The 21,851-nt window shown below is 45.7% G+C and overlaps 1 long non-coding RNA gene across 1 annotated transcript; it reads left to right on the forward strand.

The window, feature by feature from the left end:
- The first annotated feature begins 13,462 nt into the window (after nt 1-13,462).
- Nucleotides 13,463-14,825, forward strand: LOC120969907 (uncharacterized). Its single transcript, XR_005764393.2, has 2 exons — nt 13,463-14,115; nt 14,182-14,825. It is a non-coding gene; the product is annotated as an uncharacterized lncRNA (long non-coding RNA).
- The last annotated feature ends 7,026 nt before the right edge of the window (nt 14,826-21,851 follow it).

Raw genomic sequence — 21,851 nt, forward strand, 5'->3', positions numbered from 1 at the left:
CTTCTCCGCAGCGGAAAACCTGCGGATGGGCGCCATTGGTGTCACTGCGAGCAATGGAGCAAAGGAGGAGAAGCGAGCGGAATGAGAAGAAATGGGCAATGGGGGCTCCGCCTCCCTACCCATTTATAGCCCAAGGGAGGCCAACCGTCGACCCCCACGATCGCAGGTAATGATAACCCTTTTTGCATGCAGCAGGGACTCGTCAAATCGGACAGTCGCTGAGGCAGCGTGGGGAAGTGGAGACGCCCACGTCCAATCAACCGCCATGCGTCGACCGAGGCCGCAGGCTATTGGGGCCTGTGGCGCTCCGCACTTGCCCTTTGGCTTCGCCTCGAAGCCAAGTCCGAGCGCGCCTTGGGCCCGCGGGCTACTGTCAATGTTCTGGGAACGGGGGTCCCCAGACTTGCCTGCCTGCGGCCCACGGCGTGGCTCTCCAAGCGGGCCCGTACGGCCCATCTTCACCAGCAAGTACCCAAGACCCTCGCGAGGGGCCAAGCCTCGCGAGGCGGACGACACAAGACCTCCTCGGGAGTGGCCTCACCAGGCTGGCTCGCGAGGGGCGGAGAGATCAAGGCAAGGGGTACCTCTCGAGGTTTCCTGTGACGTGAGCCATGACGACCAAGGCCAGGCGGGCGCCAGCGCGCACAGTGTCCTTGCTTCCTCTTTGGTGCTAAGGAGGCAAGCGCAGGCGAGGAGTACCGAGGCATCAAGCAAAGGTTTCCATATCAGTGCAACGAGACCAAGACCAGCAAGATGGCAGGACGAAGGTCACCGTGGAGCCCAAGACGGCGTCACCACCAGAGCCTTTGGCAGGCGAAGACTACTTTTGTCAGGATAGCTTGTACTAGCTGTCCCCTTTCAAATTGGCCGTTGTGGCATCCCTTCCCGCTCAATATTTGGGAAGAGGACCAGGGCCTCTATAAATAGGGCTAGCCACCACAATAGGAGGGGGATCGGTTCCACTTTCCATCCTCACACCTACAAGTTCACCGAGCACAAGAACACCTCTCCTCGGGAGGCTGTTCTTCCCTTGTACTGTTCATCCTCGGCCCAAGAGGCAATCCACCACCACCACACTGGAGTAGGGTATTACACCGCAACGGTGGCCCGAACCAGTATAAATCTTGTGTCCCCGTGTTCTTTGGGTTCGGCGAGCTAGTCCGTGATATCGTGGAGTGCGAGGGCGTGGGAGAGGAGAGATCTTTGTGCGCACCCCAGTGATCGAACCTTGAGGGTTTTGCCGGAACCCGAAATCGAACAAAGTGGGAGGGCGCATCTTTGGACAAGGTGAAGGAGAAAGATGTCAACATCCCGCCATGTTGGTGTGGATATGTTTGCAAGGTGAAGGTGTCCACCGACCGAAAGAAGTGTTGGACGGAAGGGAGGAGATATTTTGTATGCCCAAACTATGCTTATGATCGTGCGCTTCCAACTAACGCCTATGACCAACCACCGGTAAGCTAGAGAAGTAAAATGTTATTCTCAAATGTGTGTCAGCACTAACAAAAAATTTGTATGCAATCACCGCCTCCTCTATGCAAGTACTTCACGTGGATCGATCATGAAGTGCCAGAAGATGTCCAAAAGGACCAATATCAAGATTGTCTTAGGCACCAGCGACGGTTCGAAGAATCGTTTCGAAGAGGCTTGGAGGAAGAGCGTCGTCAAAAGGAGAGGATGGAGCGGAAGAAACAAGAGGAGGAGAGGGTACGCCAAGCGAAACTTGCTCGTGAGGAGGAGATGGCAAGAAAGCTTGCAAAGGCTCGCGAGGCGCAAGAGGAGGACGAGGCACGTGACAAGAAGGGGAAATGGCCTCGCTCGACTCAGTAGGGACTTCGCTTCGGAGCACTCGTCATGGAAGCGGATGTACCCATGCCGTATTTGTCATGAACTATCTTCTAGGGCAAGAAGCCATTTGTCATCAACTATCTTCTAATGAATGTGTCGTGAATTTGTGAGGTTATGTGAGATGTTGATGAACTCTTAGAAGTGTGCTACTTGTGTTTGCGAACTTGTACTAATGTTTGAATTGTCTTACATGATGTGATGTTCAAGTTATGACTTGTGTTTGTTCAGTTTCTGCATTGTACAACATTGCACTATACTTGTGAAGTCAAATTGCTGCCGAAAGTGCTACTGTTTTTGTAGTTTTGGGGTTCAAAATTGCTGCCGAAAGTCAAATGAGGAACTCACATCGTCCCCCTGATGGTGAGATAAGAGGTCTGATGGTGTACCAGACCTAGATGTAGATGGTTCATCACATTCTGGGTCACGACAACCGAGAAGGTTCGATAACCGCCTTAACTTCTTGCCCTGACTCTCTAACATGAACAAGTGTATAATATACCAAACTCCACAACATATGTAACATGGACACCTGAGTGCGATATGTACCTTGAGAAATTTTTGTAATGGACCTTCATCATTGCCTTCTCCAACCGGTGTCTTCTCCAGAATAGACTGGCTTTCATCAGCTGATTTCTTGATCTGGTTGCGCTGCAGATGAGAACGAAGTAACACGTTAGCCATTCAAACAGGTGTAATACGGCCAACGGGAAAGTAAAGAAGGAACACTTTACCACATAGTTAATCACCGGAACAGCAGGGACTCCTAGCCCTTCCCTGACATATTTGTTGTACTTCCCCTTTGATAGATCCTCAAAGTTTATGGGATCTTCAAGAATATCCTCATTGTATGCCGGCGGGCATATCTTAACTCGAGTATTTTTCAAGAAACCATCGTAGGTAGTTATCGAAAGCAAGTGAGTTATGCTCATGAAGCTGGGCGCGTGCACTGTTATGAGCTTGCTCCACACTAAGATGGAAACGGGTAACATACAATGCATGATGCTTGTCCTAGTCCTTTATCTTCTGCTACTTTCTCCTGTCCAACCTGCATGGTACAAAACCAAACATTAGCACAATCAAGAAGGAGTGGCGATGCTTAGTCAATATGGTTCATGCTCTCTTACCTATGAAGTGCTTTGTCCGTGTCCACCCATTCCAGGGGGTGAGGCTGGAACAGACCAAACTGACGATACACGCGATGTGGCAAATGAAACTCAACCGCCCAGTTGCATATCAGTGGGCACCGCATAAGCCAAAGATCCCTATCCCGCAAGCACATCGGGTTGATGACAAACTCCTCGGTGTACCCTACTGTGTCATTGGCGCCATATGGCTGCCATACCACCTATGAAATAGGGCAACAAAGCAACATTGATGACAATTTTTAAAGCAAGCATGAGAAATGACTGAAGTAATGTCCTCGTTACCTGCTCAGGCATAATCGTGTCCAACTCGGCAACGTACTTTTGGTACATGAGATTGACATTGTTCATCATCTCGGATACCACATCCCACTTGTGAGCCCAAGTGGGGCGCCGTAATTCGTCATCTTCATCCCAAGGATTAAACGTGACGCTCTTCGGGTGTCCAACAGGCATACGCTCCCAGCTCCATACAGAAAGTAGAAGCAGATTACCACCAATGCATGCACTACTTGTGATCCTGTAACACGCATCGTCCAACTGCATATGAAAGAAAACAATGTTAACTTGACAGCAAGGTTGCATTGCTAATGAAGAAATGAGTTGATAACAAAACAAACCAACTACCTATCGGTACAAGTAGGCAAGAGTCGCTGAACCCCAGCTCCATCCGCTATGGAAGACGGTCAACGCCTTCAGCCACATCCATGGAGTGTTCATGCCTGTGGAGTCAGGAAACAAAGTCCTCGAGACAACGTACCACATATAGACACGAGCATGTGTCTGGATCACATCATCAGTGGCATCCGCAGGGCAATTGGCAAAGTTCCTTTGAATCCACGTGAAAGCAGCTCCGGCTGCTTTCCTTTCCTTCTTCTTCTTCTCTTCTCCCTCCTCTACATCAGCCTCAGCCTCGGTAGGAGACATACCGATAAAAGCAGTCATCTGTTGGCGACACCCATCAGAATCGGTGCTCATACAGAGAGGCCTCCCGTCGATAGCAAGACCGGTGATCAAGGAGACATCCTCGAGTGTCACGGTCATCTCCCCAGTACGAAGATGGAAACTGTGCGTCTCCGGCCTCCACCGATCAGCAAGAGCGGACACCAGTGGAGCGTTGAAGTTCGGCGTGGACCGGCTGACCAACTGAATCCACGGGAGGAGTCCTGCCTGCTGGATGTAGGGTGTGTACGGCTCATCGTAGGGTTGGGCAAGACCAGAGACACCGTGATACCGAATCTTCAGAGGTTCAAGCTTCTGCAAAAAACAAGTAATGACAAATCTTAGGGCATGTCAATTTCAACTAAAGGCAAATTTGCTAAATATTTAGATAACTCATTATTACCATCTCCTTCTCGCGCATCATGTACGCCCGGTGTTGTGTGTCATATGCATCATCGAGAAGCCAAACCATCCTTACAAAGTTCAAACAATAAACAGATATGAGTTCATCTCAAATATTGGTATACACTAAACATCTCATATGTGTTCATCTAAACATATCATATGTATTAATCTACAAGAATCTCAACATCGCCTTCTCGCACAATGAATAAATGATTGTAAATTCTCATATATATCTCGTGTGTCATATTTTTTTCAAATAAACTCAACATCTCATATTTCAAATAAACTCAACATCTAATATATATATATATATATAACTAAACATCTCATATATAGCTACAAAACTCAACATCTCATAATTATCTACAAAACTAGGCATCTAATATATATCTAAAAAAATAAACATTCTGGGTTTTACTAACAAGAATCATATAGTACCACTATGACTACACATCCTCCATCACAACACCCAATCTTGGACAAATAAAGGTCCAAACCAAGCAAATCAAGGGTTCCACCCAATCTTGGACAAATCTCTAAAATTGCAACGAATTTACGGAGGAAAAGAAAGGGAACGGAGGAGTTTACCTAGTAGGAGGGATTGGAGATCGAATCCACGGCTTAAATCTTCAGATCTGAGAGGGGTTTGGGGGGATATAAAGGGGGCGCCGCCGCCGCTCTCCGTTCCAGAGAACCACTCCCTGGAGAGAGGGAAGAACTGCCTGGGAGGGGCTGGCCCGATGCGGCTTACACTAGTGGAAAAAGGGTCAAATGTGAAGCACATTAGTGCCGGTTTGATTTTGAGCCGGCACTAATGTGTGCATTAGTGCCGGTTCCAACGGCTAGTCGGCCACTCTCATTAGTACCGGTTCGTGGCGAACCTTTAGCACCGGTTCGTGCCACGAACCGGCACTAAAGTGAGTGGTGGCAGGATGTTGTCAGTGTGGGGCCCCTCCAGCACCTTTAGTACCAGTTCGTGGCACGAACCGGTGCTAAAGGTCGTCCTACATAAACCCTTCGTCCACCCGAGCTCGCTCTGTTCTTCCCCTTTCCCCTCTCCTCTCTGTTCTTCCCCTCTTCCTCTCGAGCTCATCACACATTTTGCCCAAAATTTGTCAAGATTTGAAGGCCCCCATCCATTCAAATGATCACAAAGGTTAGCAACTTTGTCCTTTCATCTCTCATTGCTAGATTAGCTCTTGCAATGCTTTGTATAGTGATTAATTTGCGATTTTAGTAATTTGGGAGGAATTATATGTGCTAGTATTTGAGTTATATGCAATTTGAGGTCAAAAATAACACTTAGTTTGCATCTGTAGGTGTGGTTTACTTAGTGCCTTCTAAATCTCCGTCGTAACCACCGTCGATCGCCCGCACCGTCCCATCGCCGGCACCACCTTGTGGTGAGCCTCTTGTTCATGAATGTTTTACATTACCAAATTGATGTTTATGTGATTTGGATATATAGTTACTCGTGTAATTATCTTACTCGTACGTTGTTTGTTATACATAGTGCCATGGTTTTGATATCCGTCCCCGTCGGCCCTCGTCCTTATTATGATTCGGATGTGGTATATTCTCTTTTAAAACTAGTTGTTGCATTTCGTGTTTATGACAAATTATGCCCATCAAGTTGACATAGATATTTTTATCTAGGAGGTATGTGAACCAGAAATTCCAACCAACCCTATTGTCGAGAGGTTAAATTTAGTTGAAAGAGAAAACGAGTATTTGAAAGAAAAAATGAAAAGAATTGAAGGGGAGAAGATGGAATTGGAGTTGCATGTTGCCGATGTCGTCGATGATCACAAGATCAAGATGGAGAAAATGCGCTTGAAGATTAGAAAGATTAGAAAATATGCCATTGATAGTGAGGCTTGGTATCATTATGCTGTTGGATCAATTGTTACCTTAGTTGCGATCTTGATCGCATTTGTTGTTGCATTTAAAAGCTTTAGCTAGAGAGTTATTTGTTTGTTGCATTTAAGTGTTGTATGAACTATATATATGTATGAACTTTATGTATGAACTTGTATTAATTTGGTCTTTTCGGTGTTGTGTAATGAAGATGAGCCGACAATGGATGTATGATGACCGATGCTCTCCTGAGTTCATTAATGGTGTGCATACTTTTCTGCTTGCGGCTGAGGCAAACAAGCGGGCGGATGGTTTTATGCCTTGTCCATGTGTTGTCTGTAAGAATGATCACAATTACTCTACGTCAAGAACCATTCATGTCCACCTGTTTAAGTCCGGTTTCATGCCCCACTATAATGTTTGGACCAAGCACGGAGAAAGAGGGGTTATGATGGAAGACAATGAAGAAGAAGAGGACGACGACAGCTATCCTGGCCATGGGTTCCCTGAATACGATGATACAACAATGGGGGAAGAAGCTGAGCCGGCAATGCAGGAAGAAGCTGAAGAAGAGGCATCAGATGAGCCCGCTGATGATCTAGATCGGGCCATTGCCGATGCAAAGAGAAACTGCGCAAGTGATTTGGAGAAGAAGAAGTTGCAGCGCATGTTAGAGGATCAGAAGAAATTGTTGTACCCGAATTGCGAAGCTGACAAGAAAAAGTTGGGCACCACACTGGAATTGCTGCAATGGAAGGCAGAGAATGGTGTATCTGACAAGGGATTTGGAAAGTTGTTGGTAATGATAAAGAATATGCTTCCAAAGGACAACGAATTTCCCGAGAGTACGTACGAAGCAAAGAAGGATGTCTGCCCTCTAGGGTTAGAGGTGCAGAAGATACATGCATGCCCAAATGACTGCATTGCGCTATAAGATCAGCCGCGATGACCCTGGTGATGTCGAGGGCGAGCGCCCCAGGAAGAAGATTCCTGCCAAGGTGATGTGGTATGCTCCTATAATACCACGGTTGAAACGTTTGTTCCAAAACAAAGAGCATGCCAAGGCGATGCGATGGCACAGAGAAGACCGTAAGAAAGACGGAAAGTTGAGAGTACCTGCTGACGGGTCGCAGTGGAGAAAAATCGAGAGAAAGTACGGGAAGGAGTTTGCAGATGACGCAAGGAACGTATGGTTTGGTCTAAGCGCAGATGGAATTGATCCTTTTGGGGAACAGAGCAGCAACCATAGCACCTACCCTGTGACTCTATGTTTGTATAACCTTCCTCCTTGGTTGTGCATGAAGCGGAAGTTCATTATGATGCCAGTGCTCATCCAAGGCCCTAAGCAACCCGGCAACGACATTGATGTGTACCTAAGGCCATTAGTTGAAGAACTCTTACAGCTGTGGAATGGAACAGGTGTACGTGCGTGGGATGAGCACATGGGGGAAGAATTTGACCTAAAGGCGTTGTTGTTCGTGACCATCAATGATTGGCCTGCTCTCAGTAACCTTCCAGGACGGACAAACAAGGGATAATCTATTTTCAAAGTTAAGTTATTCACAAACTAGTGATTCACACAAATTTCAAATAATTCAAAATTTAAACTATTCAAATTTGAAAACTACCGGCACTAACAGAAAGTTTGTAATTTTTTGTACCTAAAGCAAAAATATTCACAAAGAAACTCTAAATACAGCAAAAAACAACTCAAAAATAAATAAACCAAAAATAAATAAAGCAAAAAAAATAAAAAAAAGCCCACCTACTGGGCCAGAGCGGCCTGCATACGACTAGAAACCCAACCTGTAGTTGGGCCAGGATGCAGGCCCGCAAGCCCAGTAGGCCCACAGGCAGAGTAGGAGAGGTAGGCCCAGAAGGCCTGCTTTTGAGAGGAGCTCAATGCAGTGCCCGCGTCGGGGCTTATAAACGGGTCTTGGCGCTCCTCAACTAGCAAGGTGGGACTAAACTTCTGCGCCCCTCGCCTGGCAGCGCACCCCCTTTAGTACCGGGTCGTGGCTCCAACCGGTATTAAAGGGGGGGGTCTTTAGTACCGGTTGGTGCCACCAACCGGTACTAAAGGGGGTGCGCTTCCCGCCGCTTGGCCTGGCCAAAACAGACCTTTAGTACCGGTTGGTGGCTCCAACCGGTACTAAAGGGGGGTTCTATATAAGAAAACACTTCAAAATTTCGTCAGTTTCTCATCTCTCCCTCTGCTTTTTCTCCTTTGCCCCATCGCCGCCCCCGTCGCCGTCCGTCGCCGTCCCCGTCCCCGTCGCCGCCCCGGCCGCGTCCTCATCCCCGTCGTCCCCGTCGCCGCGCCCCGCCCCGTCGTCCCGCGCGTCGTCCCCGCCCGGCCCGGCCCCGTCGTCGCTGCCCCGTCCTCATCGATCCCCGTCGTCACCGCCCGTCGCCGCCCCCCGTCGCCTCGCCTCGCCGCCAGTGAGCTCCTGCCCGCCGCCATGTCCACACACACACACACACACATTGTTTTTTAGTTTTTTAGTTATAAATTTTAGTTATAGAAATTTTTCTGTTTTTTAGTTATAGGAATATTAGAAATGTTATAGAAATGTTAGTTATATAGAAATGTTATAAATTTTTCTGTTTTTTAGTTATAGAAATGTTAGCAATTTTTCTGTTTTTTAGTTATAGAAATATTAGAAATGTTAGTTATATAGACATGTTAGAAATTTTAGAATTAGTTTTAGCTAGATGAATTAGATTAATGTCAAATTGGTAGATGATGATCGATGTTATAATTTTAGTTATAGAAAAATTTAGAATTTGCATATAGAATTTTAGTTATCACAATCCAGGTGGCTACGCGGTGGCAATGCCTAAGTGGGATAAGTCTGAGCAAGAGATGGAGGATGCAGGGGTCACTCCGGTTACTAGGAGCTGGCCCCCCAGGTGCAGAACTTGGTTCTATGCGCATGGGGGGCGTTGGACCCGAAGACAGGCCTGGTTTCGAAGAAGGCAAGTCTAAAAGGAGCCGAACAAAAGTTACTTGACGCAATAGAATATGCTCGAAAGGGGGTGTTCACGCCCAACGGAGAGAACGACGAGCTTACGCGCGCCCTGGGAAATCCTGAACACCCGGGAAGAACACGAGGCAAGGGCATTATTCCCTGGTATGAGGGCTTTTCGTAATGGAACGACGACTACAGGAGCCGTGCAAGAAAGAAGATGGAGGAGGAGAAGAAGAGGAAGCTGGAGGAGGAGCAGAGGAAGCAGGACGCAGAACGCCTTCAAGGCCTAGAAGCAAGGCACGCGGACTTGGCACTCAAATTCCAGTAGCAGCAGATCGACTCACTTAGCCAGGAAAGGGGGTCTCAGCAGCGGCAGCAACAAGCGGATGATCGTCCAGCATTGGATAGCACCGTCCCATCCATGCCGAGAAGCAGCGTTGGTTCCGCCCCGGGCGACGCACTGCTGGATACATACCTTGTGGATAACATCATAGAGAACACTAACTGTGATCTACACTTCAAAATGAAGAACATATCCATGAAGGTGGCGGATGCCGTTGCTTTTACAAATACCCCCGAAGCAACCTTCCATTGCACCCCGATTCCAGCGGGCTATGCTCGTGTCTTGGTTGATGATGTGGTGGACCAATATTCGGGGCTAGAGCTTGACATTCCTGGAGGTGACGACGAGCACACATTGGGAGAGGCCATACATCGTATCATCCTATGGAGAAAGGATTGCATCATCTTTCGAAGGCCACCGACACCGCGTCTGCCGACTCCTCCTCGAAGTCCGCCACCGAGTCAGCAGACTCCCGCTCCTCCAAGTCCACGAACGCGTGAGCCGACTCCTCCTCGAAGTCCGTCACCGAGTCAGCAGACTCCCGCTCCTCCAAGTCCACGAACGCGTGAGCCGACTCCTCCTCGAAGTCTGCCACCGTGTCAGCAGACTCTCGCTCATCCAAGTACACGAACGCGTGAGCAGACTCCTCCTCGAAGTCCGCCATCGTGTCAGCAGACTCCCGCTCCTCCAAGTCCACCAATGCGTGAGCAGACTCCTGCTCCAACTCAGCCACGCCAGCCATCTCCTCCGCCTCAGCAATCGCAGAAGAGACACACCGCAGCTATGGTGCGTAGTGGTACGAGTCGAGGTAGTACAGAAGGTACAGGCGGAGGCAAGCGATATAAATATGGTCCAAGCCTCGGTCCTCTTCCTCATAGGCCTTACGACATGACTGAGGAGCAAAACAATGCCATAGTGCGGGCCCAAGTGGACACCCATTTTGGACCGAAACCGGCACCGCCACCAAGGGAGAAAGTGGCTGAGAAAGTTATTGACCACTTTATTCATATGGCAAGAAAACCAGCTCCCAAGCCTGTTGACTCAGACTATGAGCGCCAAATCAGGAAGGCACATCGAGCACGACTACAGAAAGAAGCGAGCTCGAGATCGAGCCAATTACAAGCAGCTGTCAAAAATGCGGGAAAACCGTTCCCCAGCTAGGAGAACAGGCGGCGCAATCGATCCCCCCGCTTGTTGTGCCAACAACACATGAGAGTACGCGCGCCCAATATTATTGTGGGCAAACCGTTAACGTTCCCCAGCTAGGCAATGTGGTAATGACCGATGAGCATATAATGCAGGCTGAAATGCTCAAGATCACTGTTGGACAACTCCTCGATATCGAGCCCATGTCTCCGCTTAGAGAGGAGGAAATAAAACGGAAATCCGGGGCCAACCTTTGGTCGAGCCAGACGAGGTCAAGAACCTCCCAACGAGAATGTATGAATTGCATGAATGGTACATGAACATTAACAAGATTTCCAATCGAGAGTCCCTCATGGTGAATGTCAAGGAGGAGCATTACTTCCATGAGAAAGCTGTGTCCGTTGAGTATTCGGAACTATTTCAGTTATTCAATCAAGATGCACTTGACAAATCTATCGTCAGGTTCTATTGTCTGTAAGTGATTTCTTTCTGTAATTTAAGTCTCAAGCTAGCTGTAGTGATCATTTTGATCAATCATTACCTGTAATTATCCTCACTATATTCTTTTCTGTGGTATTATGCAGGATGAAGATGTATGAAATGAAAAAATCTGGACGCTATGGCATTGGGTTCATTGACCCAAATACCGTTAATGAATACACATGGAATATTCCAAGTTGTCGAGCAAGTTTAGAGGAAAGCATGCTAGAGTTCTTGAAGCGCCTCAATACCAATGAAGATATACTACTTCCTTACAACTTCCTATGAGTCACACTGTCTTGTACTACAAATTCTGTTTTTGCTTACAAGCTAGCTAGATGTTAATAATTAAGTGTATAGGGTTTAGGGTAGTTGATTAGTGTTATGCACATGCCCGCTTAATTAAGACATGCAAATGTGTGCGCATGCAGTTTCCACTGGATCTTGTTAGACATTAAAGTTGAAGAAGGAAAAGTTGAAGTACTGGACTCACTACTTAAAAAAGAAAGTGACTACACCATCTTGTTTGGGATAGTCAACAGGTAATTTCAATCATTATTAACTGGCCTATTTAGTTCGTCATTTCCTAATATGAACTATTTAATAACCCCTTTATTCATTTTCTTTGACGGCGGGCAGGGCCTGGGCAAAGTTCATCAAGGTGACTCCAGGCAAATGGCCAAAAAAGTTGTTTTGGTATCGACGCAAGGTAAGTAATTAAGTAGTACTAGTTAGCTAGCTACCATCTCTTTAATTCTTGTTTCAATATCATTAATTAATTATCATGCTTGATTAATCATTATCTGATTAAATTCCATTCCCGTAAAGGCCCTGAAGCAGGCATCGGGGACTGATCTGTGTGCATACTACGTTTGCGAGAACATTCGCATGATGGCGTCCGAAAGGAGCAGATCTCAAAGACAGGACTGGGTACGTTTGTCAGAAACTATTCACAAATTTTTACACTATTATCGATATCTAGTCACACAACTAATACACATGCATATTGATCTCCTTCTTAACAGTTCAGAAAGGTGCGGGAGCAGCTCCTACCAACGGAGCGCATACTAGCACTTCAAGAGGAAATAGCGGGATTTTTTCTCGACCAGGTCATAGATCCCAAAGGAGAATACTATTACCCGCTACCGCCCCATGAACCACTTGTCATCGTGCTCCGAAGACACCAAGGCAACATGTAGGAGAAATTGTGTATATATATATATATATATATCGGTTCTACGAGAAAATCTGTTTATATATATGCATAACGTGTACAATATGTAGCATCGTAAAATACCAGCAAACAAAATAGAATTAAATGGAAAACACAAAATAAAAGGAAAAATAAAAATAAAACCAAAACCCCCCAAACATTTAGTACCGGTTGGTGTTACCAACCGGTACTAATGGTCTACCCGCACCCGGGCCTGGCTCGTGCCATGTGGTGGCACTTTAGCGCCGGTTCGTGATGAACCGGTAGTAAAGGGAGGGGCCTTTAGTCCCCATTCTTTAGTGCCGGTTGTGGAACCGGCACTAAAGGCCCTTACGAACTGGCGCTAAAGCCCAGTTGCGCTAGTGTTAAGTCATAGTGCAGCGCCCAAGCGATAGGCGCTGCACATTGCACTGTGTGGCGCCCAGCGGTTAGGCGCTGCGCCACTGGCTGTGGGGCCGCGCCTGGCCCCGGGCTGCCACGCTGGCCGGGGGTGCGACGCCTAAGGAAAAAGCGTTGCACGGTAGTGTGCGGCGCCTTGCTGTCGGGCGCCACATGAAAGGGTCAGCAGCGTGATTTTTTTTCGAAAGCAGTTCAAATCTTGAATCGTTTTTGGTCCACAGGTCAAATATGTATTTTCTGCCTGCGTCGCGCGTGCCGTGAGCGGCTGCTTTTGCCGTTCGCTGCTTTGGCTGGTTGGTTAGTGCCGTTTCTGCACCCGCGCATGTGTTGTACCAATGACGGGTGGGCGATGCTGCCCCTGGTCCCGCGCATTAGCTGAGTTAGCTGCATGTCACACGGTGTGGGTTAGTTTTCTTGGGTCAACCGCCTTTGACGGGTCGTTCCCATGCACTGTGTGCGTCGTGCGTCGTGGAGACAGTTGCGGAGGGGTCAGCCATTGTGTCTGCACCCGGCTTCTGAACCTGCCTTTGGCTTGTGGAGATGACGGGTGGGCCGGCGCTGCTCCTGTTCCCGCTCGACGGCTGCACTGGATGCGCGTCTCGTCGGGGTCGTCGCGTCGTCGTTTGCATTCGCGTTTGGGGCCCTCACGTGTAGGGTTTGTCTGGTGTTGTGCCTGACTCCTGCGTCGTGCTCTGCCTATCTGACTCATGCGCCATGCCGCGTCTCGTCTACGGCAGCACCGCAGCAGGAGGGTGCGGTGTGGGTGCCCCCAACCCATAGCTGCCACAACCCTTTCTCCTCCTCACTCCTCCCTTCCTCGTCAACACAGCCGCCGCGCCACCTCGCTCCTCCGGTCCTCCCTCCCCCTCAGCCCCAGAAGCTCTTCCTCTTCTTTCGACAAGATCCATCGCCTCACGAGCTCCTTATCCACCCCAGCTTGTGAGGAAGCCGTGGGAGGAGGAGCTCAACCGGGTGTCGCCGGCCGGAGAAGGAGGAGAGGCGCGGATGCCAGCCAGGGAGGCGGATCGGTTCGCCTCCGCTGCTTCGTGAGCGCCGCCGCCTCCTCTGCATCCACCTTGCTCCGCATAACAGCATTTGTGCAGAAGCGGGGACAGGCGACCACGAGCAGATGGCGTCGGCGGCAACGGCAACACGCACGGTGCATGAGGTCCGGTAAGATGGGCTCGGCCTCCCCACATGCGTTTAGGATGGCGTGCCAGATGGCTCGGAACGCGCGCGCCCGGCTCACAAGAGGTATGCTTCAGAGCACGGCGGCGGCAACGTGCACCGCGAGGTCCCGGAGCAGCCCAGCCAGAGCCCCTCTGTACTGGAGGAACCCTGCGTCTCCATCCTCACCTCCACTCACAGGTAATCCCATTCCCCTCCGTGCCCTCTCTTTCCTCTATTTTGATTTCACTGGTTTTGTGCCAGCAGATGAGAGGGAGAGAGAAGGAAGGAAATGAGGGAGAAAGAGAGGAAGGGGAGAGGGAGGCGCGGCATCGAACGGGTGAGGGTCACCGGTCTGCACCGGCGAGGTCGGGCACGACCTGGTGCTTGGTGGTGACTCGATCCGCTCCTTGGATCAGGGCCTCCAGGACCAACAAGGAGGCTCTCAGGCTCGTCTTCTAACCTGCAGCAGCCTATACAGGCAGCGGAAGCGCCGGTCAGACCATGGGGGCGGCTTGGTCGAGCTACAACGAGCGCATCTGATTCAAGTTAGCTTCACACATCGTTCCCTCTTTTATTCTAAGGCAACGAGAGATAGGTGGATGTCGTGTTGTCATGTGGAAGGCAGCATGTGCTTATTCATATGTGGAGTTGGTGTTGAGCCTGGCGATAGTAGACACGAAAGGTGCCCGTCGCTTGATCTTGAGAGTTGATTCATATTTTTTTTTGAAAGTGTGAAGACATTTATTAGATTGCCATGATTGCTTCTTGTCTTTTTGGTGTGTTTTGTTCTACTCATAAGTGGCAAGAAAGAAAAAGACTGCTTGAATTATAGATTGTGTTGTAATAAATTTATGTGAATGGAATATGGACTGCATATATAGATATGATGCAACCTTTTTTCATCCCGAGATTGGATTACACGTTCCTTATGTTTATATGGAATAGTAGCCATGATTTCTTTTCATTCACGTCTCAACTCGAGCAAATCTTGATTTCTTGATTTTTTTTGGTCGATGTAGCATCTGCGACTGACTTTCTTCTCTAGCCAGTTCTGCTCTGTAATTTCAGAATATATGTTGTCATGTGCTTGCTTCAGATTTCTGTGTCCGGATGACTATATGAACAAAACTCACAAGGTCCTACATCATCAACTAACAACCAACTTCTTTGTTTCATTGTTCATGTGTGCCTTGCGGTCCATCAGATATAGTTGTGCTTGACCTGCCGTTGACAATCATCTTTCAATTGCATACTATGTGGTTGGATGTTGGTTGAACTACTGTTGCCTTATAAACAAACATTTTTCTATCTAATCTTTTCTTCTTGCTTTTGCAATAAGCTGCATGTGTTTCCAAATACCAAATGCTTCTTGATTTTGGAAGAAGCCTTTTGACCTTCTTATTATGCATGCAGGTTGTTGATACTGGAGTTATTGGCTTTCTGCTGCAAACTGAAATAATTCCTCTGTGCTTGCCTACCATGGAGGTGGGCAGTGAGCTATCAAAAACTGAATGTGGCTAACCATCTCATTCTTCGTCTAAATATTATCATGTTCTTTCTTTTATGTTTAGCCTAGCAAAGGACAAATTGCTTCTTCTTTTCAAAAACTAAATTTTGATGTCTGAAGTTCGCGTGGAACTATATTACGAATTAACAATCAGTTCACAGGTTCTTGATTGTTTGTAGCCTTCTCTGCCATGCTAGGCTTCTCTCTGATAAGATTTTAAAACCACTTCACAGTTTATATAGACCTAAAATTTGTAGAGCCCCGCTTCGGTAGACCCCCTTTCACAAAAGGTATAAAGGATAATATAGACTTTTGTCAAATCGTATCTAGTTTCGTATGTATGATGGGTAACCCGTCCGTACATACGTCATCGAAGTACTCCTCCGGCCTGGGCCGGCCCACTAACACCTTTTCGTTCTCTTGTATTAAAGTTCAAAGAATACGCAAAAACCTACCTTCGAACTCGAGACCTCTAGCCATCGTATGAAAGTGGTAACCAACAGGCCACCTTGACTCCTGTGATCATTATGATATGACACTGCTCTTAGTTAAAAACCGGCTGCCCATCACACTATAGAGGTTCAATATTTTAATATGGCCCACACATGGTTTGTAGGTTTGGATCCTCGATCCTTAATTCATTGCTCTAGTTGATCGTTCCGCTAAACACGTCCGCTACATATGCACCCTCTCGTTGCTTTCTAATTTAGTGCTTCCTGATTGAACGTACGCTTCAACATATGGTAGATTTATAGTACTTGAAAAAGAAAGATTTATAGTATTTGACCATTAGCCGGAAATTGCTTCCCATAAATCACGCCAAATTTCATTTATTATAAAAAATCTAGTAAGTTTTGATTGGCTTCACACATACAAATATAAGAGAATAATTATTATTCGAGGGACGTGGAGTAGCTGCTCCTAAGCTCAAATGCACCCGGATGAACAGTAAATCAAAAACAAAGTAAAAATGTTATGAATTTTCTTTCTAAACTTTGACAAATGCTCTATATGCTTGCCATAGTTCAGCACAAGATGACAATACTGGAAACCGTGGCAAAAAAATCAATGCTCCAAAAATGCTATTTTTATAAACATTTTGAAGTACTAATTTTGTTTTTTTGCCACGACTTCCACGAATGTCATTTCGTGCTCAAATTTTGCAGGCATGCAAAAATTTGTCAAAGTTTACAACCAAAAAAATCAGATTTTTTTTATTTTGTTTACTAATTTTTTGAAGTTTTACAGTTCACAAGGGTGCATTTGGTCTCGGGGTCAGAATAGGAATTTCGTTATTCGAGATGTATTTTTGTGCAGCCCAACAAGCTTAAGTGGCATGGAAGCATTATTCTTTATCAGTAGAAGCATCCTTTTTATGGTGTGATGAGAACATATTTATTCCATATTTATCGACCGTGTTGATAGAAATATTTTTCGCCTCGATAGAAGCATTATTTCTATGCTCTATGGTAGCATTTCAATGAATTGTAAGTATATTCTGATGTAGCAAAAACAATATTTCTGTTTGATGGAAACATTTACTGTTTGCAAAATAAATTGTACTGAAGCAAAACAAGAATATACACATACACAAATTTAATTGGGGTTTTGACAAGTTTTGCATTTTCTGGAGTTTTCCCGGTGAAAAAAGGCCGATGAATGGCCGAACGTGTCGCAACTTGCATCGGTGTCTGGCATGAATTCCTACCATTGGCATGTCCACCTACTTGAAAAAAGTTGAGGTCATTTCAAAGATGTCGAAAAATAGACTATGTTGAACGAAGGGCCTTCGCATAGGTCAGAAAGCTCCATCTGAGAGCACGTTGTTTCTCGACATCCTTGAAATGGCTTCATTTTTTCATGGCATTATATGACCAATTTAAGCCACTATACCAAGTTGTTTCATTTTTCGATAACTTTTGCATTTTTTGAAGTTTTTCCGGTGAAAAAATGTCGATAAATGGCTGGACGTGTCGCAACTTGCATCGGTGTCGAAAATTGTTCAAACCTAACATGATGCCTACAATGGGCATTTGCACCTGCTTGCAAAAGTAGAGATCATTTCTAGGATTTCCAAAAAATACACCATGTTGAATGAAGGATGTTCGGGTTGGCCAGAATTCTCCGTTTGAGAGCACATTGTTTCTCGACATCCTTGAAATGGCCCCAGTTTTTTTTCATGCCCTTTTATGACCAATTCAAGGCAGCATGCCAAGTTGTTTGAGTTTTTTTAACAAGTTTTGCATTTTATAGATTTTTTCCAATGAAAAAAGGCCGATAAATGGCAGGACGTGTCACAACTTGCATACGGTATCGAAAATCGTTCAAACCTGGCATGGACTCCTACCATGGGCATGCCCACCTGCTTGCAAAAGTTAAGGTAATTAATTTCAAGAATGTCCAAAAAATATACCATGTTGAATGGAGGATGTTCGAGTGCTAGAAAGCTCTGTCTTAGAGCACGTTGTTTCTCGACATCCTTGAAATTGTTCTTTTTTTTGTTCATGCCATTGTATGACCAATTCAAGACACCATGCCAAGTTGTTTGGATTTTTAATAAATTTTGCATTTTCTGACTTTTTGGGTGAAAAAGGCTAATAAATAGTCAGATGTGTCACAACTAGCATACAGTGTTGGAAATAGTTCAAACCTTGCCTGGATTCCTATCATGGGCATACCCACCTTGCTGCAAAAGTTGGGTTCATTTCAAGGATGTACAAAACAAGACCTTGTTTAACAGAGGGTGTTCGGGTAGGCAAGAAGGCTCCATGTGAGAGCACATTATTTCTTGACATCTTTGAAATGACCCCATTTTTCCATGGCCTTGTGTGAACACATCAAGGTACCATGCCAAGTTGTTTGGGATGTTGACAATTTTTTCATTTTCTGAAGTTTTCCCGGTGAAAATGGTCCGAGCATGAAAAATGGCCCGATGTGTCACAACGTACATATGGTGTCGGAAGTCGTTCAAACTAGGCACATATGCCTAACCTGGGCAAGTTCACCAGCTTGCAAAAGTTGAGGTCAGTCTTGAGATTTCCAAAAATACGATGTTTAACGAACGGTGTTGATCAGGTAGGCGAGAAGGGTCTGTTTGGGAGCACCTCATTTCTCGACATCCCTTAAATGGCCTCATTTTTTTTCCATGGCCTTGTATGGCCAATTCAAAGCACCATGCCAAAGTGTTTAGGTATTAGACAATTTTTGCATTTTCTAGATTTTTCTCCTTATAAAAGCCGATAAATGACCGGACATGTCGCATCTTGCATATGATGTAGAACGTTGTTCAAACTGGGCATGGATTCCTACCATGGGCATGCCCACCTGCTTGCAAAAGTTAGGGTCATTTGAAGGATGTCCAAAAATAGATCATATGTAGTGGATGGTGTTCTATCAAATTGACTCACTTTAGATCGAAGCAAAGTTCAGTGGCGTCAGAAGTTACGAGGTCGAGTCTTGATGGAAAATAATAAAAAATTGATACAACAGTTTGTTTCTGAACAAATAATAATAAACAAATAGTTACATTGGACAAAACTTTATTCAATGGAAGCAAATTTAACATGTACAGGGAGCTAACTTTAGAAGGAAAGAAACAAAATTCTATCCGGTATAAAATAAAAGAATATGTCGTAGCTTGATTTGTGGGTCTGATTAGTTTGAGAAACAGAATGACAAGGAAAGCAAGCCGGACCTACGTTCCATTCCAACCAACCGCGATTTTTGGGATCAATTAATTCTAGGAAGCTGATAAACGGGACAAATTAATTCCTTGATGCAGATTCGAAGGAAACTACCTGAAGAAAGACCCGACCAGGTCTGATGCAACGCTACCTGAACCATAGCGATGCCTTATATGTTTCGTGCTTCCTAACCTCAGGAGTGGCGGAGTAGCTGAGTGGTAAGAAGCCTAATTAGTTGGACGAGGTTAGGGGTTTGATTCCTTGTGCATGCTTTCTCTCATTTTCTTAAGATTTTTATATCGCGCTTTTAAATAGTAAGTGGCCTTGCTTTTACAACGGGTGTACTTTCGAAAAAGGACCATCCTATCCTTTATTATGAAAGGGTATAGGGTAATATCAACCATCGATGTGTTTAGGGGGGTCTACTGAAGCAGAAGTGAAATTTGTATTATGCAGAAACCTCAAAAGATATTTGGCTTTGGCATTTTAGTAATTGACCTATGCTGCTAATGTCGTCGTGTTACTATTATCCATTATCACTTGGACTGGAAGATCAATAATTTCGTGGATGCATAAATATTCCAATGTTTTTTTAACATATTTGTTGTATGACCAACAGGAGATGAATATTTTTAGGTGCTTAAGATTTTTTTTGGGTGGAGTTCAAATTGAGGCTAGGCAAAACGGGATCTTATATAGATAATGAGATAAATGTGTAGTTGTCACTCCTCACCTCCCTCCTCCTGTTGACCTGGGGTCGTCGCCATGGGTCCTCTGTATCAAGAGTCCTGCTACTTATGAAATAGAGATATTTGAGGTTTCCTTTTAGGCCTGTCAACCCATTATTTTAGCTTCCTTTGGCAGATGATGCACAAGCTACAAAAGGATCTACCCCTGTTGCCCAGTTATTCCATTGTGTCAATCAGGTTATTCCATTTTCGTTGTTTCCTTTTGGGTTCAGCTATTGACATTTTCCATCTGTCGTAGTGGTTAGTAGTAAATTAATTGAAATGAATATATGCGTACAATGCAATTTCTTTTTAGTAGATATCACAGAGATTCTGTTGTACTTGCGTTCTTGCATAGTAAGCTAAGCATGCTATACATAATAACAGTGGCATCGAATCGGGAGTGGCTTTCTCAGTTTGAGGGAGCTGAAGCGTGGAAATCTGCTTGATTCGCCGCGGCTTGCTGATGATGAAGATGATATCAATAAAGTTTTAAGGTGGCACATTTAAACACCAAAATTTACGCTAATTTTTTTTAAATAATACATTTTTAAAAAAAAATTACAGAAATAATACGCAAAAAAAAGATTTTTCAAAAATAATACACCATCGGCCTACTGCAGGCCGACAGAGCCCAGTCGGCCCACAGCAGGCCGACTGGAGGCCCATCAGTTTGCTGCTGGCCGATTGGGCTGTCGGCCAGCAGATTCAAGCCCAGTCGGCCTGCAGTTGGCCGACAGGGCCCAGTCGGCCTGCAGTACACCGATAGGCCTGTAGTGGGCCGACTATGCTCAGTTGGCCTGCTGTGGGCCGACTGGTGCATGCCTATTTTTAATAATACACGCGAATATTTTTTAAAAGTATATATTTTAACACGTTATGAATACATGGTAACATTTCTTCAAATACATTTTTAATGGAAATATCATTTTTTTTAAACCACACAACATTTTTTTAAATGCTTTTCTGAAATTTTCACAAACTTTTTTTAGAAACACGCGAATATTTTCTTAAAATGTCATGATCCATCTAAACATTTGTTAACCCACGTGATATGTGAGTATATTGATTGTAATATCATCTTATATTATGGGATGAAGGGAGTACCATTTTGTAGAATGTCATGGATATTTTTTGGAAACACGAGAATATTTCCAGCAAAGGTGACGTACATTCATTTAGTGGCACGAACCATTTCTTATTATATTTTCCAAAAAAATTGCATGCATTTTTTGAAAGGCGGGAACCTTTTTCCATTGTGATGAACATTTGTTTTGAAAGTTATCGACATTTCCAAACTGCGCTTTTCCCGCCATCCATTTCCCGCCATCCATTTCCCGCCACCCATTTCCCGCCAAACAATTTCCCGCCACCCGTTTCCCTCCTCCCATTTCCCGCCAACCTTTCCCGCCATACCACAGTCGTTCTTTCCCGCCATTTTCTCGTCTCTATCTATAAAACCCCCTTCAGACGGAGCTGGATAAGCATTGCAGTGTAGTGTAGTTGAGATGTCCCATTATCCTTTCGATCGTAGTTTTCACCCTGGGATGAGCAGGACTCTTCTGAGGCTAGCTACCGATTTCAGGATGGATAATAGGATAGTTTCCTGGGACGAACTCACCGGTAGTGACACCATAATGAATGAGTTGGCTCACCAATTACGTAGTTCTGGGTGGCCTGAAAGGACCTATGAGGAGGTACGTAAAGAACTTCTTAGGTTGCATGACAGGTGGAAGAAGGTAGTGGTGCCGAAGAGTGAAACTTTCAGAAGGATTGCAGCAAATAATCCATGTTTATGGACTGAGGAGAGCGAGGACGAAGATGATATCTTCATGCCGCCGCTTTCGGGTTCTGCATCGTCGAAGGGCAAGAGTTCTTCATCATCGAAGGGCAAGGTTTCTGCATCGTCGAAGGGCAAGAGTTCTTCATCATCGAAGGGCAAGGTTCCTGCATCGTCGAAGGGCAAGCGTTCTTCATCGTCGAAGGGCAAGAGTTCTGCATCGATCGAGGATGACG

Source organism: Aegilops tauschii, chromosome 7 (genome assembly GCF_002575655.3).
Source record: "Aegilops tauschii subsp. strangulata cultivar AL8/78 chromosome 7, Aet v6.0, whole genome shotgun sequence".
Lineage (NCBI taxonomy): Eukaryota > Viridiplantae > Streptophyta > Magnoliopsida > Poales > Poaceae > Aegilops > Aegilops tauschii.